The sequence below is a fragment of the Gymnodraco acuticeps genome, unplaced genomic scaffold (assembly GCF_902827175.1).
Source record: "Gymnodraco acuticeps unplaced genomic scaffold, fGymAcu1.1, whole genome shotgun sequence".
Lineage (NCBI taxonomy): Eukaryota > Metazoa > Chordata > Actinopteri > Perciformes > Bathydraconidae > Gymnodraco > Gymnodraco acuticeps.
The window spans coordinates 5,299,216-5,318,913 of NW_022990295.1; positions in this window are offsets into that span (position 1 = coordinate 5,299,216).

Consider the following 19,698-nt stretch of genomic DNA (forward strand, 5'->3'; position numbering starts at 1 on the left):
GAAAGTGACAGAGGGACCATGTGTTAACCTCCAGGGATGATGCCCTAGAAAAAGGCTGCTTTTTTCCATCAACACTGTAAGCTTGAAATGAGATATGTATGTACTCTGACATGTTAAAGCAGCCATAAAAACATCAGTCTGAAATTCATTTATAAACCCAACAAATGTAAACACAATTAATTGTGGTGCCTCAAGGATATTGCAGTACATGTGGGCTACAGTGCATATACCTAATGTTTCCATACATTAAGAGCAACTTATGACTCTTCAAAAGTCCTCATTACACTGTGCAGACTGAGATGATTAATCACCCAGACATCAGTGTACTTGGGGGAATTGGGCCATTGTGAGATACCGATAAGTTAACTAAATCTGCTAAGTCTAATGAACACACTCTCCGAAACTAATTAGGGAAAGATGTGGAACATCCCATTATGTCCCCTTGATAGCGGAATGTGGGACGCAATAAGAACACAACACATTTAACACACACTCATTTAAACACTAGGAAGAGCCAGCAACACAATGCCTGTAGGATACATCAATGCTGATCTACACTAATTCCCTGGATTATTAAACTGAGTTCATTAAGTTCTAACGATGGCCAAAGGACCCTTCGTGGGAGAGCAGAGGAAAAGAGAGAAACTGTAGTGGAGTTTGAGGGAAAACAGAGGGAGATACACAATGTGTGAACGTTTTCCTGAGGTGGCTTAAAAACTGTGTGAAGCCATGGTGACATTTTTAATTAACCTTGATGAGTGGAGGAGTGTAACAAGAGATGGGATGTACAGGAGTTTTCCAAGAGAAATATAATTGCTACGCACTGCAGTGCCACGTTTTGGCCTTTATCAACCACATAGGTTTGCTTTGTAATACAGACTAAATCCATTTATCAGCTCCTGGTAAACGCAAAATAGAGAGAGAGAAGAGGCAACGCCTGAAGCTCATACAGGGATAATGAATTTGGGGGCTACATTGCTGCCTCTGGAAGTACAGTACGCACAAAGAAACATCAGCTGACATTTCTGGCACTCAATTTATCAGAATCAGGCAGCACAGTCGAGCCTTAAAGCAAACTATGCGTCCAGAATTGTTATATCCTGTAAATATCCAATGAAGTGGCTATTTCTCTGGCTGGCACACCAAACAAGGCAACTTCTCTCCTTGTCGTAATAGCTCCCAACTTGGGTATGCCACAGGAATATGTATTTGGCAGGATACAAAGAAGCTTGTAACAATAACACACCCCTTATTTAGGTTGTTTTTTGTATATTGTCAGAATAGGAACTGTTTGTTCCTGCGACTTGTTAGACACAGTATACTAGACATCATGATTTTCACATTCTGTAATTGTTCCTCAAGATGTACTTGAGTGGAAAGCGGTGGCGGAATAAACAAAGAATCAGCCCTAAATGTTGCAAATGCACTTTTGGACATCTGAGTTGTATTGAAGAAGACATCACAAGATCTGGTTTCATGTGTAATGCCGTTTTAAGCCAAGAAGTTGTACATCATGAAGCTGCCAAGTTATATTATGGCATTTGATGTAAAACGCCAAGAATTCAAGGCTAACAAATCAAATACTGCAAAGACAGACTGCAGAAGAGGAATATTTATTGATGAAAAAGAGAAAGCAGGCTGAGAAAAAAAGGCTGAAAGAAGAGCAGAGGTTGCAATTCTGGAGAAACCAAAGCATTTTAACCATCTGCAGAACCTTCTGAAACAACACATTGCCTAGATGAAGGAAAGTGAAGCAAAGCAGTGCACTAAAAGAGCATTTATAGAGCGAGGAGGGGAGGAAGAAGTAGGAGTTAGTTAACCCACAGTGAGAATTCCTGATAAAGCTGAGTAACACTGAGAAAATCAAGCACTTGACAAAGCCGATCTCTATCTGAACCCTCTTAACTCAACATCTCTTTCTGTTTCAGCTGAGCAGTGCGTCACAGTTGGACTCCTCTACCTGTCTTATGGGAACCACAGTCTGCTGCTTACACAAACACAGAAACAGCACTCTGTGAAAGGAGAAATTGTCTTTGATGCTATGCTTGTGTGTTTACAACTGTGTGTGTTACTGTTTGCAGGATCCTCAGTAAAGGTCTTTAATTGACTCGGACATATTAAGATGCTACAAAACGATTTAAGTGTTATTCTAATAAGAAATGTAGAAAAGATAAAATGACTATTATTACACCTGCAGGAAGCCAGGCTAGTGCATGTGTAACACATTGAATGCTACTTTAACAAAAATAAATGAAAATCAAATATTTACACTCTTTTTAGCACCGTATTTTGTGCTAAACCAACTCCTGATAGGAATATAGCTTACTTCCTGTGTCTTTCTGCCAATGATGTGCTAAGCAGGCTGTTATTAGGTTTTAAGAGCTTTTCCCAGTCAAGTGATGGACCCAGGACAGATAAAGCCTCACCAGCAGCAGGGATTTGAGCTGAACACTAAATTGCTATCATACTCACAATGACATGCCTGTTACGTAATAAGCACATAACACAAAGTACAGCTGGTAATACCATTAGTTTTACAGACCTGAGATGACGCAGATAAAAAGTCAGTAGGATCAAAACTATAGGGAGTAAGAATGTATGCTCTGAATTAAATCAAAATCCATCCAATGGTTGTTGAGATATTTCCATTAAGTTAAAAGCTGGTTCATGTTTGTTCTGGGATTTTGCATTTCCAATAAATTACATAAGCTTGTAGAGTTTCTCTTTCACTCAAGCAAAGTTATCAAAGGTAGAATAAAGCCTTTGAATTCATTTCTGCTCTCATACTTCTTGCTCTGGCAGTAGGCTACTTGATTGTTTTTAAGGTAAGCCCTCCTCAGCTACTGCCACATGTTTATAGACCAGCCTGTACACAGTATGTTTGCGCAGTGTATATCCAAACAGTCATAGTTTGCTTCAATATGTGAGTTCCAGCAGGAGCAGATTCATTGCGCATTTGATAGAAGTAGACGGTAAATAAAAACTGGGATCAAATGCAATAACCAGAGCCAATGTTTTTACATTAATACATTGTTCTTCTCGTGATAGCACATCAAATGGATCATCTGCAATAACTGCTGCATGTCCACTAAAATGGGCCCCTATAAAATGTGAAAATATAAATTCCATATTATTATTATTATACTATGCTATTAGTGAAAGGATACACAATGACAGGGATCTGTGTATCGTATCCTGTTACGTCTCCCTGATGGATTCATTTTTTAATCAGGCCTTAGTTTGGAGTGGGGCAATATTTCCAGGCTTTTGATTTACATTGTGTCCGAGGAACCTTACTGATATGTACTGCAGCACATGGTGTGTTAATAATGATACAATCAAATCAAGCTCACATTTCAGGGCTTTCTAACACAATCACTCTGCTGAGTTGTGGTAATTTGTTAAATGGAGCTTGAGTTTGCCTCAGCAGTGCATGTAAAATGATACGTTGTTCTTTGCACCAATGACACAGAGGGAGTGTGAGACTGTCCATTTACTCACAGCGTCAGTCACACACCTCTCCATCACGGATGGATGAAATAGCCACAGGGCTTTAATGAAGGCCAGCGGGCTGTTCCAGAGTCTGCTAGTTGCTAGTTGGTCAGGTCTACCACCCTCTGTTGCTTTCTCAAATGACCCAGGAGATAAGGTGAAGTCCACGTGTCCAGCACAGACTACCTAAAATGCCTGGAGGCGGGTACACTGACATTATGTACTTGGCACATCATAACGACACAAACCCATTGATATCACTTACTGCTCAGAGGTGATACATCACTGAAAGGTCAGAAGCAGTGATAGTTTTATCTTTCCTTCCCCAAGTCAATTCAATATTCTCTTTGAAGGTCAGATCTCAAGGCGAAAAAGTGGAAAAGAGAAGCTTTATGGTCACTGCATAAAAATAAGATCATAATGCGGCACTGTTTGTGCATTGATGTTATTGCAGATTTGTACTGACAGTGTATTCCATTCTCAATGAGGTACATGAGCAATACTACTTACAACTGCTCGCTGTTTAGGAGAGCGAAGGGGAGTTATATCTTGTATAAACCAGTTAAAGCAATGGTTCCACATTTTTTGTTAGATAGGAAGATCTATACCACTCTCATTTGTATGGTAAATACTGTCCATGTATACAGTCTATGTTCAGGTTCACGGACAATGCAGATTTTTGGATTAGCAGGAGTATGGACAGGGGAGTTACTGCCAAAATAGCAGCGGCTGAAACCTGAACTTCATAAGGGCTCTTGAGAAAACTATGGGTGCATCGTTGAGTCAACATCTATTGTCCCAATACAAAGTATGTCCAATGCATGATGTCAAAATGCCAGGATGTCCTACTGCAATCTGACAACCCTTTGTAAGCAGATATATGAGCAAGATAATCAAGTTCAAGGTGCAATGTTATGACAAAACAGGGCATACTTTGTACAGTATACTGTGTAAGTGTATGTGCAAAACATACTTATAATAAAAAATATAAGCCATTGTGTTTGGTATCACTCAAAACTAGACAATTCCAAGCTTTCTGTTCATTCTACTTCCCCAAAAACACAAAGGCTGTTATTCACAGGGAAACAAGCAGTCAGACTTCACATTTTATAGCATATCTATTTTGCCACAATATGATATTCATACTAAACATTGCAGATCATAGTTGCTCATTGTTCTCCAATCAAGTCTGGGGGGAAGGTAAGTCACATTAAGCCCTAGTAGGAGTAAAGAATAAATACATTCAGTTGCATCATTATCCATGGGATCTTGTAGGTTTAAGTTGTCGTGAAAAACAAGTCTAATAGACACCGAACATTCTCCATTAGTATCATGATTACCTTAACAAAATGTCATGTTGCATTTCTTTGTTAAACTCCAACCAATATTGTTTTAATGTTATCATCGTGAATCACCTTGCTGATCCCTGGAGTCAGTTAATGTGATTGGCACAAGTTAATTTGGGTCAACTTGAGAGAAGTTCAAAACATCGCAAACAACTCTCCGCCATCTGTCTGCAGCCCCCCCACAGGGAGCGGCCAAATGCTCAGATGAATGTGATTTGATGTTTTTCTCTATGCAGGCATCCCTGGAGAAAGACCACTTGCTTCAGAAGATAACGGGAACTGATATATGGTCCTCCTGCTTTGTTTTTACAAACTTTAAATGAAAGAATGCTTCATCAACAGACTAAACAGAGACATACCTGTACTGCTCATCAGTCATTTATGTGAAATTGCTGCAGTGAGGTAATGACCGTACCAGCTGCTTGCAAGGTCTAATCTTTCAATCGACCCACAAGGTCCAGAAATAAGACTGACTCCTGACCTTCCTGGTGCCAAGTGCATGAGAGGAGGAAGCCTGCAGATAATATGAGTCGACAGCTCAGACCTCTGCAGCCACTGCTCTTCATTTATCACATTGCCTGGGAACCTCTCTCCTGGCATGTCATAAAGCCTCAAACTCTCACGCCCCTGTGGAATCAGCGAGCGGGGCAATGTGCTGCACAAATTGAGGGACAGATAATATTGTCTCCTTAAGTTTTGGCTATTATGGTGAGAATAGATATGTGGGTGAGAGCAAACTTCTCCCCACTAGTACATTTCCTATATCCGCAGCACTTTTCTTATTGTTGCATGGTACAAAAGCCTGCTGTCCAAAACTATTTATATGTGTGACTTTGGACTTAAGCACTGCAAGCTGTGTTGCAATTACTTGCAAAAGTTCCTCACACTTAAAAGTGGAGTGGGAAGTGGACAGGGAGAGATGAAACCAGAAATAATGAGCAAAAACAAGGTCACAACGCAGCCGCCACAGTTCACATTATTATTTTTTATTCAGCACTGTACTGTATATTCACTTTTAAACTACATACGATTAGATATGTTTCACATAAAGATAATTTAATAATTTATAAACATAATGTATCTAATACACTTAAAGAATAACAGGGTATGTTTTTAAACTTGCTTCATGTTATCATTTGAGATAACAGATAACAAATATATTCAAGGGTAAGAATCTATTAAAAGGTTTTGCTCTTATGTTGTATCCCTTATAGTTGGTCTGAGATCAGCTGTTTGGTTCCTGGTGCAAACAAACAAACGGTCATTAATATTTGTGAATATACAGTCATACTCTGTAAGAGTTATCCTCTTGCAAATTCCGTATATTATTTCGCACAAGAATACTGTTTTAGAAAAGCAACAAATTGTTTCTCAAAAAAATGAAGCACTTTTGCTGAACTTGTGTCTCCTCCCTTCACGTCTGTCTCTGTGATTTCCTGTTTCTCACTCATTTGCTTGCCAACAAAACTTGGCGAACAAACCGTTACAGGAACCTTTAAATGGAGCTAAGGCATTTAGTAGCTTTAATTTAATTATTATTAGCACGCTTCCATTACAATCTGCACAGGTATACAAACATACACACACACATTGTGTCTAGTATAGAACATATATAAAAATGCCCAACCCTAATGAGTTAACTGTACTCATCCTATAGCCCATGTCTCCCTCCCTCTTTCCTCTGCCTCATACTTGTAACCATGGTTGCCTTAAGTGTCAAACTATTTCAAGAAACTGTCATCCCTTATCATCTCTTGTATAGAGCACCACACACACACACACACACACACACACACACACACACACACACACACACACACACACACACACACACACACACACACACACACACACACACACACACACACACACACACACACACACACACACACACACACACACAACACACACCTTTTAGGAGGAAGCAACTCTAGCTGTCATGTAGATAATTTCAGTTATTAAATGTTTAACTTGTGATAAGCTCTTTTAAATCACATGCAGATTAAATATGGCAGTTTTGTCGTTCACAGTGGGTCAGTCTGTCGCTCCTCCACGGACTGAAATATATCAACGATGGATTGCCCTGAATTCTGGTACAGATATGTTTCCCTTAGGATGAAACATAATGTCTAATTTGATCCCCTGACTGTTCCTCTAGTGCTACTATCATGGCAAGGCAAATCAACATCTACTGGATGGATTTGCATACATTTCGGTTTCCCCCAGAGGATGACGCGCAGTTACTTCGCGGTTCCTGTAGTCTAGTGCCACTAAGGCTGAAACTTTCAAATGTCTTGAAAACGTTTAAATAGATTACCATGAAAGTTGATATGCACATGCATGTCTTTCCAGATAAAATGTTCGAACATTGGCGATCCCTTAACTTGTCATGTAAACATGCGAAGAAGCCTAATACTGCTTGAGTTCCAACTAAATACAGTCGTGCCAAATGAATGACATTTAATGCCAATAAATGTTAGCTTGCTCACACATTGAACTGAGATAGTAAACATACCAGCTAAACATGACAGCATTATTACTGTTTTTAGCATTTTGCTCAAATTAGCAGAGTAGCCTACAGCTTCAGAAGAGCCTCAGAGCTGCTAGCATATATCTGTAGAGTCTTGATTAATCTTGAATGCCAAAACAGATGTTGGAAGACTTAAAAACAGGATCAAATCAAATAGCAAACGGAGACCAAATGTTCACCAACAATTTCAGTGAGCACCTTTCAACCCAGTCTCACGGCATTTCGTGATATTGTCACGACATTTAATCTATTGATTCCTGTTCACCAACACGATTTTCCCCTTTTTTTCGTGTCACACAGAACGATTTTAAAAGCAATGTATTTCTATTGGTAGTATGTTTTGTGCCTAAACCACCACGTCTTTTTGTCCGGTCGGGTCTTGGAAGACCGGAATCTGTGGGGTTCATAAAAACATGTTCTTACTCAATATCAAGCCATGATTATTGTTTTTATTTTAAATCGTATAATGTCTGACTTTTTTTGCCGTCCGTGAGGCAAAGAAATGGGGCTCAGAGCCTCCGAATACTGAAATCTGTATTTTTTAAATACTTTTTTCCTTCTAATTTGTTATTATTTTCTAAATAACACACTGTTATTAACTCAACAATAACACAAAATTATCCTTGTTTTTATTTATTCGTTTAATTCTATAATCTTGGGCTTTTTAGCCGTTCCTCAGGAACTGAATTTCAAAATAAAGTCACCGGAAACCAGTGGTGAGCCGTAACTTTTATACCTAGGCCCTCTGACCCCCACCCCTTCCCTCGAAAGAAAAAAAAGAAGAAAAAAAAGTTATTATGTCACAGCGCATACTTCAGCGGAATATCAAAACAACGGCCCGGGGTGCAAAACGCATCAATGAAAGTGACCCTCTACCACACAAAACAACACCTTTAAATAACCCAATTTGTGTTCTATGAAATTGAAAAGGATATTGCATTGTGTTTGTTACTTTCGTTGCAGTTGTATGTCTTAAGTGTAATTTGGCATGCTTTTATTTTGAAGGTGAGTTTACGCCGTTGACAAGAAGTTGTTGTTGCTATGGAAACAAGAAAACCTTCACAGCGGGCGGAACTTGTCATAAAGTCCGTGATAATGAAACCCACCCATTTAGAGGGAAGATACGATTGGTCAATTGTACTGTCATTTGACATTAATCTCTCGTTCAGTTAGTGGCGAAGTCACGCCCATCTACTTCCGGTAGCGTGAAAAATACGCAACTAGAAAGACTACAAATCCCAGAGTCGCGTAGGTGAATTTAGCTAGCTGACATTAACGTTACACATTACACTCGTGTTACTCACCGAAACCTTGTAAAGCCGGTCCCGCATGCTGGAACCGACTAACTCCCCTTTTCATAGACAGAATGGTATACCCGTCATTTAATGGTAAGCTATTAGCCCGCATGGTTTTTCTTACCACTGCTACGCTGACGACACCCAATTAATTCTGTCCTTTCCCCGCTCAGAGACCCAGGTCGTCGCACGCATCTCTGCTTGTCTAGCTGACATCTCTCAGTAGATGTCTGCTCATCACCTCAAGCTCAACCTTGACAAGACTGAGCTGCTCTTCCTTCCGGGAAAAGATTGTCCCACTCTTGACCTAACAATCAACATCGGCACCTCAGTTGTTTCCCCGACTCAGACTGCAAGGAATCTGGGTGTGACCCTAGATAACAACCTGTCCTTCACTGCAAACATCGCTGCTACAACCCGTTGCTGCAGATACACGCTTTACAACATCAGGAAGATACGTCCCCAGCTGACACAGAAAGCGACTCAGGTTCTGGTCCAGGCTCTCGTCATCTCACGCCTAGACTACTGCAACTCCCTCCTGGCTGGTCTACCTGCATGTGCCATCCGACCTCTGCAGCTCATCCAGAATGCAGCGGCTCGTCTGGTCTTCAACCTTCCTAAATGTTCCCACACTACTCCGCTCCTCCGCTCCCTTCACTGGCTTCCGGTAACTGCTAGAATCCACTTCAAGACACTGGTACTTGCTTACCATGCTGCGAATGGATCTGGCCCTTCGTACATCCAGGACATGGTTAAACCGTACACCCCAGCGCGTGCACTACGCTCTGCATCAGCCAAACGACTCGCTGCGCCCTCGCTGCGAGGGGGACCCAAGTTCCCATCGGCGAAAACACGTGGGTTTGCTGTCCTGGCTCCAGGATGGTGGAATGAGCTCCCCATTGACATCAGGACGGTAGATAGCTTGCACATCTTCCGGCGCAAACTGAAAACTCATCTCTTTCGACTCCACTTCGAGCGATAGAACTATTAACGAAGCACTTTTATACTAATAAAGGACTCCGGAGCTGTCCGGTCTTCGCCCTCGAGCCCGGCCCCCTGAGAGCCACGGTCTTCGCCCTCAAGCCCGGCCCCCTGAGAGCCGCGGTCTTCACCCTCGAGCCCGGCCCCCTGAGAGCCGCGGTCTTCGCCCTCGAGCCCGGCCCCCTGAGTGCCGCGGTCCTCGCCCTCGGGCCCGGTCCACTGACTCTTCCTGCCGTTGCCTTTGCCCTCGGGCCCGGCCCCCTGACTCTTCCTGCCGCTGCCTTCGACCCTCCATGGTCCCCACCTTGGACTCTGTCTTGCCCCCGGGCCGTCCGCCCGAGACCCCTTCCTGGTCCTCTGCCTTGCCCCCGGGCCGTCCGCCCGAATTCCCCTTTTTGGACTCTTCCTTGCCCCCGGGCCGTCCGCCCGAGACCCCTTCCTGGTCCTCTGCCTTGCCCCCGGGCCGTCCGCCCGAATTCCCTTTTTGGACTCTGCCTTGCCCCCGGGCAGTCCGCCCGAGACCCCTTCCTGGTCCTCTGCCTATGCCCCCGGGCCGTCCGCCCGAGACCCCTTCCTGGTCCTCTGCCGTGCCCCTGGGCGGTCAGTTCAGTCCCGTCCTCCTGACCCCCTCCACCCACCCTGGTGGCTTAGTGATGCGTCCCTCCTCCGGACCCCCTCCATCCACCCTGCTTGAGGTTTTGGACTTTTTTTTGTTTTGGGCCGTCTGGGATTCGTCCCTTGAGGGGGGGGGTACTGTTAGGATCTGTCTGTGTTGGTGTTTTTCTTGTCTTTTTCTATCTTTGGTTTCCTGTGTTATTTTGTAAAGTGTTCACCCCGGTTTCCTGCCTGTTGCTTTTTGTCTGTTTCCCTCCCTGATTACCCGATTGTGTTCACCTGGTGCCTCTGTGTTTTCTCCTCCCTCCTCACCTGTCTCGTGTTTGTTTGATTAGTCCTGGGTGTATTTAAGTTCTGGGTTCTCATTCATAACACTCCGTTCGATGTCTCACTATGGGATGCGCCTCATCGCGGAGCAAACAGAAGCATCAATCTCATTACGCCAATCCTGATTGGCTGGTGATCTTGACGTCAGCGTCAGGGAATTCACCCCCTATAAGTAGCTTGCGCCACGACGCATGCGTCATTCAAACACCTCTTCTCGCTTCAGAGCACATCTCTATAGTAGCCGGACAAGCTTAACGGTCCACAGACTGAACCCAAATACAACCATTTCGGTCGACGGGCGCTCGCCGGCTACTCCTTCTGCTTCGCAAGAAGACGGTAATACTAACGCCAGTTAGTATTAAAATCGACCTCGCCGTTTCTTTCCCCGGAAAGTAAGGTAAGGTTTTGATTTTTTCTCAAGCTAGCTACGCACCTGTTTCTAGCTAGCTTCCCCTTACTACCGACACCACGGTAGCGAGGATGCTTTTCTTTTCTCTCTCACGGAGGAGAAAAAGATTAGAAGTATATTGACACACCAGTCAATATTCTTTGAGAACAAAGGACCCACACCGTCCCTTTTTCTCCAGATTAGGACGGGTTGGTAACACTTTTTCTCTCAACGACGTACCTGTTACGAGCGGGTCCTCTCCACGCCACGAGGCGAACAAGATGGACGCCTCTCCCCCTCACACCAGAGGAGTCAGGGACTCGGAGGCTCGGTCATGCGGCTGCGGGTTGAAGATAGCAGGCACAGACTCACACCAGGTCTGCTCGTCCTGCCTCGGGCTGGAACACGCCCAGGAGGCTATCGACAACCCTGGCTCGTGCGGGCATTGTGTCCGTTTCATCCGAAAGAGCCTCCACCGACGGCTAGCACACCAAGCTAGCTTGTTGGAACAGGACTCTCTCATGTCCACTGATTCGCCGTTTGGCAATCAAGACACGGGGGCGTCCGCCGCAGAGACTGAGCCCCTCACTGTGTCAGTCTGGGGCTCACTAACAGCGGCAGCTGCGGAACCGGGATCCCACGCCGTGTAAGGCCGGGACCCGGTGGCGGCAAGAGACGCGGGAACGGAGCCCCACGCCTCACCAGGCGGGAGCTCCCGGCGAGACCTCACCATGGTCTCGCCCGCAGAGGCTCGGCCTGCTCCGCATACCGCCGATGGAACTGCTGGTGGCAGCCCACCTCCTACCGAGGATGGGCCCGTCACCAAGCAGGAACCCCACGCTGCCAGCGAAGGTGGACCGTTTCCAGTCGACCTTGACTGAACGGTCCTACAGAGCCGCAGCGTTGTCCGCCAGGGCTCTGAACGTTTCCTCACTGCTAACCGCATACCAAGCGGAGCTCTGTGAGGATATGTTGAGTAATCCTGGACCGGCCATTCTGGATGAGTTGGCCACGGTCACAGACATTTGTTTCCGTGTCCAACGCTGCGCCGTCCAGGCCACGGGCAAAACAATGGGGATCATGGTGGTGCAGGAAAGAGCTAGATGGCTCAACCTCACCAACCTCCCAGACCGGGAAAAGGAGGATGTGCTTGACATGCCCATCGTTCCCGAGGGGATTTTCGGCTCCGCTCTTGCCTCCATGCAGAGGAGATGCGAGTCGAAAAAGAAGGAGGACGAGGCCCTCCACCTCTGCCTCCCTCGAAGGGCCCAGCCGCTGCGAGCGGCAGCCCTTCGTCCAAGTTGCTCCGAACCCTGCTCGGTTCAAAATACCGAAAACGCAGAGGTCGCAGTCCGCCCCTCGTCCCCAGCCCAGGCAGGGGACGAGGGCGAGCTGGCCTAGAAAATCTCCGGTTCCGGCTGCAGCCAACTCAGAATTTCGGCCAGCAGTCGAGGAAGAAGAAGCGAGCGGCGTGACAGCCCTTCCTTCTCCCCTCTGTGACAGAGCTGGAAGTCTACGGTTCCCCAGCTCTAAATGTGTTCCCGCCGCCTCGAGAGATGCCTCAACACCATCCTCAAGTCCGCGTAAACACATGTCACACACTTATTGATTTTTCTGTCATAAAACATTTTCCGCTGACGCATCCAGGCTTCGAGCCAAGGGCGCAGCTCGAAAAAATGAAAAGAAAAACAATAAACAGTCCGTCAACTGTTCCCCTTCTGAGAGCAGCTACGGCCCTCTCTCAAAGGGCGGACAATTGACGGGTCTGTGAAGGCACCACACCGTCACGCGCATGCGCAAGTGCCGGCTGGGGCTGTAAAGGCACCACCGTCACGCGCATGCGCAGTGCCGGCTGGGGCTGTAAAGGCACCACCGTCACGCGCATGCGCAGTGCCGGCTGGGGTCGTGAAGGCACCACCGTCACGCACATGCGCAGTGCCGGCTGGAGCTGTAAAGGCACCACCGTCACGCGCATGCGCAGTGCCGGCTGGAGCTGTAAAGGCACCACCGTCACGTGCATGCGCAGTGCCGGCTGGAGCTGTGAAGGCACCACCGTCACGCGCATGCGCAGTGCCGGCTGGTGTTGTGAAGGCACCACCGTCACGTGCATGCGCAGTGCCCGCTGGAGCCGTAAGGGCACCACCGCCACGCGCATGCGCTGTGTCGGTGGGGATTGTCGAAATGGGGCACCACAGTGCTCAGACACTGGATTGATTGATTGATTGATTGAAAAGTTTATTAACAGCTTGTATATTGGGTACAGTACAGTACAGCTCAAAACATACAATTGTTAAGGGGATGCAGACCAGAGAAAGACTTTTGTCTTGTTTACATCAGGGTCCCCCATTTCCAATTCATCATGTCATTTAAGACATATAAGACATATTTGACATACAGATGGCTTATTTACAATTTACATACAGGTGGTTTTTTTACATACAGATTGCTTGTTTACAATTTTCATTTTAGATTTCGTTCTAATACATCCTAACCGGACATTTAAGACATACCAAGTCTACAGATATACAGTTAGTAACAGAGTCTAAAATGCGAGTATATACATAGAGGGGGGGGGGGGAAGCTGTCCATTGAACGACAGGTTGAGATTTGTACCATTACCGGGGCCAGTTTTGCAATGCTCTCCCCCGAAGGTGCTCTTTAAGAGAGGTTTTGAAGGTAAGTATAGTTTTACTTTCCTTTACAGTTGTGGGAAGAGCGTTCCACCTTGATGTGGCATAATTGCGAAACGTGTATTCCCCCTTTTTTGTGCCAAATCTGGGTTTCACATGATTTGTGGAGCTCCCTCTGGTGTTATGATCATGGTATTCCTTGACCTTTGGGAAGAATTTTGACATGTACATGGGTACCATAGAGGTGTAGTGGATCTTGTAGACCAGGCCCATTGCAAGTAGCTGTACTCTGTCGTCTACTCTAAGCCATCCTAGGTTGTCAAAGTGGGCAGAGGTGAGGTGGGTTCTAGATGAAAGGTCAAGCAGTAGTCTGACCAGTTTATTTTGCGATGTTTGAAGTTTTATTTTTAGCGCCTTGGAGGTGCTATGGTACCATGACGTGCAAGCATAGTCATAGTACCCTTGAATGAGTGCTCCTGCCAGAGTTTTCAGGGTGTTTTTGTTTACCAGAGAGGAGATCCGGTATAGGAATCTAGTTCTTTGATTGACTTTTTTTATTACATTGGATGCCATTTTGTCACAGGAGAGGTTTGCCTCAAGAATAGATCCTAGGTATGTAATTTCCTTCTTACTTGTGACAATAATGTCGCCCACTGCAACTGAGAAGTCGTCGGATTTGCTGAGATTATGTTTCGAACCGAAGAGAATGGACTCTGTTTTACCCAGGTGTAATGATAATTTATTATCGGCGAGCCAGGTGCAGATTCTGCCGAGCTCGGAGCTGAGGGTTTTTTCAACCTGCAACCTGTTCCTGTCAGAGACCAGCAGGGCTGAGTCGTCCGCGAACAGGAACAAGTTGCAGTCACATGCTGATGACATGTCATTTACATAAATTAGGAACAGTAACGGACCTAATTTGGAGGGCCCCATAACACAACAAATAGAGACTCAGAGGGGAAGAGACGTGACATCTCAGCTGGCTCTAAGGAGCATACAGCGGGAGATGCTCACGACATCTGCTTGGGTTTCTCAAGACAGTTACACGGAGCTACAGACTCCAAGTCACCGTCACCCCCCCTCGCTTCTCGGGCATTCTGCATTCGCAGCAGGGGCGGATCTAGAAAAATATTCATGGGGTGGCAAGAGATTTTGAGGGGTGGCATCCCCTGACAGAAGTATATGCTGATTGAAATCGCAATCATATCAATCAATTAGGGGTGTAACGGTACACGTACCCGTACTGAAATTATTCGGTATGGACCCTTCGGTTCGGTACACGTGTGTACCGAACGAATATAGCGTTAAACGTAAAAAATTGAGAACAACTTTCTGGAAGTAATCTCAGGTATATATCATAGAGCGACCAAGTCATTTCATTGGACGAGAGGCATACTATGAGAGCTGGTCACAGGGATGCGTTCAAATGTAGTCAGTAATTTGAGGAACTGTCAAAATGGCGAACGCAGATAAAGTTGAGCTGAAAATCCTCCAGCATCATTGAAGTCTCCGGTTTGGGAACATTTTGGTTTCGCAGTTACGTACAAGGATGACGGAAAAAGACAGGTAGACCGAACCAAAGCTGTTTGTCGACATTGTTCAACTAACATTGGTTGCGCGGCTGACAATACATCACACTCATTTGAAAAGGCATCACCCAAACGTGAATATCGCCGGTACCAAAAGAAAAAAGCCTGAAGTGCAAACCCAACTCCCGCTAGCATGTAAGCCTCCACCACTCGCAGAGAGTTCAGACCGAGTCAAAGCTATTACAAACGCCAAATATCCTTATGTTGCCATGGTAGCAAAGCGCTACCTGGCTGTGTCTGCTACCTCTGTCCCTAGAGAGGGTGTTCTCCACAGCAGGAGACATTGTTAGTGCCAGCAGATCTGCCCTTTCAGCAAGCAATGTGGACAAGTTCATCTTTCTTTAAAACAACATGAAAATACAATGACAAGCAAGTCCTAATGTCAAACTGGCTGCTCAGGTACTAGTACAGTTCAAATACAGATTATTTCAGTTCATCGAAATGCTGCACCTTAATGTTTATTTTATTTTGTATTTATTTGAATACATTAGTCAGTTTAATAATAATTAAAACAAAATATTTAATGTTTTGTGATAATTTTTTCTGCTATACCGAAAAGGTACCGAACCGAACCGTGACCTAAAAACGAGGTACGTACCGAACCGAAATGTTTGTGAACCGTTACACCCCTACAATCAATGTTAACTTGGAAAGCCACAATATTAATATTTTAACTCAATCACATAGGTGATATTATTGTGGCACATCAGTAAAGCCTTACATACAAGGTGGCAGACGTAATTTAATGAATTTTATCTGAACAATAACTGAATGAGTTTGTCTCACTCTTAGACCAGCAGGTGAACCAAATCTATGCAGACTGCTGCAATAAGTACATTAATTAACTGTCTCATCGATGTTTGTCTGAATGAATATGATAATATTAACAATCATATTATTCCTATCAGCTGTCAATCACTGTTAATAAATAATAATAATAATAATAATAGATTACATTTGTTAGCGTTTTTACAGGTGCTCAAAGACGCTTTACAGATATAGTGAAGAACTGTTATGATTCACATATTCATTTATTATTGAATAAACTATATTTTTTGGAGGATTTAATGATGAATGTTCATCAAGATGCTTGCTCACCCTCCTTCAAAGTTGAAAAACAAGTAATTATATCATTATTGATATACAGTTACAACCTTGACTTTACATCAGAAAGAACAAACATTAAAGAAGTGACTAACTGCATCAGTTAGGGTTAAACGTGTATTCAGCTAAAACATCGCTGCAGTTATTATCCAATGGAAGGTCCTTACCTACTGGCCTAGTTCAATCAAAGTGGTTACTTTCTGTTGGCTGGGCAGTGTAGTTTTACACACCGTCTTATTTTACTTTCTCAGGACTTAAAACTGTTTTTTGGGGGCAGACCCCCTCAAATAAAAAAATATATACACGCATACAAGGTCATCATCTTAACAGTTTGTTATTCTCATCGAGTCATCCGTGAGCAGAGCATCAAGTTGGCATGTCTATTAGGGCTGTGCAATTAATCGTATTTTAATCGCGATTACGATTATGGCTTGCGACGATTAGGAAAACAGCATAATTGACAAAATACGATTATTTTGCTGGGTGCGCTTTCGCCCCTCCCTAAAAGCCCGCTCGGCCACGTGGGAGTGACATGTGTTGTGAGTGTTCAGCGCAAGCGAAGATGTCAGAACAAGAGCAGCAACTAGTTAAAAAGAAGGGTCGCGGGGAGATTCCCAGTCGATCGCGAGATGTGTCTAAAAATAGAACAACAATATTCTGTTTTATCGTTAATGTCCTGTAACATAATGTTCCCGTGCCAGAATAATGCACTTGAACGCATCAAAGCTTTGTGATTGGCCGGCCTCACCCCATGTGTCCGGGCGTGGCTGGTGAGCAGTGCACTAGTTCGCTGACGTTGTCCGTGTCAACAGCATGGATGGTCAACAGGAGTGACAGTCCGCACACACAGAAGACCGCAATTATGGCAGAAGCAAAAAAGCCCAAAATATATAATTTTCATTCCGAGTGGGAGGATCATTATTTTTGTATCTATTCCAATTCAAAGTCCATCTGTCTCATCTGCAATGCGAGCGTGGCTTTATCGAAGAAGGGTAATTTAGGAGCGGCATTTCAAAACTGCACAAACGCTACGAGACGGAATTCCCTCCTAATTCTGCCCTACGCTCCAAAAGGGGAGGAGCCTGAGAGCACAGCTAAATGCACAGCAGTCCATTTTCACCAGGCCCAACAACAAGAGCTAGGCTGCTACCAGAGCATCTTATCGCGTCAGTCACGTTCTTGCGAAACACATGAAGTCTTTCGAAGACGGCGAAGTTATGAAAGAAGCTTTCCTGGAGGCTGCGACGCGCTTTTGTGGGACAGTAAAAATAACAGCAGCATTTCAACAGGTTTTTGATATAATAAAAACTCAATTTAGATACCGTTATTAATCTGCTGTAAGTTTTGGTTTGTTTGAATTTATTCATGATAATTATTGTACAAAATGGTATAAGAATGCAAACATTAAGATCTGTTCTGTTTAAATTGATTATAGTCTATCAGTTCAGAAACTAGTGTTGCTTGCATCCTATTTTAAAGGCATTTCTTTTTATACTCTAATAAAATGCAACAAAAAATGGGTTTGATTCTATTAATGTTGTCTTTTTTATTGCACTGTTGCTGCAGCAGATTACTGTGTAGCTTCAGATCTGAGTTGTCTTATTAGTAAGCCTAATTTATACTTTTGTAGCAACACTATTTTTATATAATGGCAAATAAAGGGTTCTTCAGAGTCTTTTCTTTTTTTCCTGTGTCATATGTGGCAGCACTGCCACAAGTTCCTCTTCAGAGAGGGTCTTCAGTACAGGTGGCAATATCGTCACCTGCCTGCACTCATCTCTGAAACCAGACCATGTAAACAGGCTGGTATTTCTTGCAAAAAATCTTTAAGAGATGACATGAGCAGCCCTACCAGCATTTGCCATGGTGGCCTAAACATTTTTATTTGGTCTTAAATTGTAGTTCAATATGTATTTCCTGTTACTTCTGGACCATGACGGTTGGCCAGCCTTCAACGTTTAACTGAGTGGAATATGTTGAATATGTTTTACCAAAATGTTGGCTATATGTTAAGGAGTTTTCAGTAGGTTGTGACAGTGCACTGCAACATGTTTGATTTAATTGATTTTGGTCTAATTTATTTTTATTTATCATATTAATATATGTTTAGTATGGTTTTGGAAGTGCCCTCCAACACATTTATTGATCTTGTTTATTGGTAAAATATTATTTGTTTTAAAGTTCAATAAATGGTCAATGAATAATCGTCAAAATAATCGTGATATCAATTATTGACCAAATAATCGTGATTATGATTTTTGCCATAATCGCACAGCCCTAATGTCTATTACAGCTGAATGCGGCGATTACTATTTTGTTCAGCAAAACGCCTCACAAACTGATTAAGATCAACAGCTGTAGTGCGTTTTGATTCAATGCTGAGTACAGCCAAACTGACAGTCTCTTCTCTGTCAGACCGTAACTACCTCATTCCTTCAGTACTTGGGTCCGAAAGGCTTCTCGTTTTGCGCCGTCCCCACCTTCAAGTGAATTCGCCACCAATCATATTTCCACTCTCGCGCCAGGACCGGGGGAGGGGTTACATGACGTGCATCTTGTGCTGCATTCACTTGCACTCGGACATTAGAGACTTTCTCTCATAAATGTCCGATGAGCCACAACTTTTCTTTGAAAACAAAGCTGCCAACTGGGGTGGCAGCTGGGGTGGCAAGGCTATTGTTTAGGGTGGCAGTTGCCACCCCATGCCACCCCGGTAAATCCGCCCCTGATTCGCAGGCCCGAGGAGAGTCAGCCCATATTCTGGAGAGAGAGATTCTCTCACTCCTAGAAAAGAGGGCTATATCTATTGTACCCGCCGAGCAGAGTCAGGGCGGCTTCTATTCCAAGTACTTCCTCGTTCCCAAACGGGGAGGGAACGGAATTCGGCCAATACTTGATTTGAGGGCTCTGAACAAATATCTAAAAAGATATAAGTTCAGAATGCTCACTCACACATCTCTGCTGCGGCTCGTGCGACAAGACGACTGGTTTACATCAGTCGACCTGAAAGATGCGTATTTTCACATCCCAGTATATTACCCACACAGGAAATATCTGAGATTTGCATTTCAGGGGATCTGTTATGAATACAGAGTACTCCCCTTCGGTCTGTCTCTCAGTCCAAGGGTGTTTGTACGATGTACGGAAGCCGCGATAGCCCCGTTAAGACAACAGGGTATTCGCCTGGCGACCTACCTGGACGACTGGCTGCTTCTCGCACAGTCGGAGCAGGAGGCTGTTACGCAGACAAATGTCCTCGTAAAGCACCTGCTCAACCTGGGTTTCATAATAAACACAGAGAAGAGCATGTTGTGCCCCGCGCAGACTATACTCTTCCTGGGTTTACGCCTGAACTCGGTGCCCTTTTCAGCTCGCTTGTCAGCGGAAAGAGTGAAAGCTTTCAG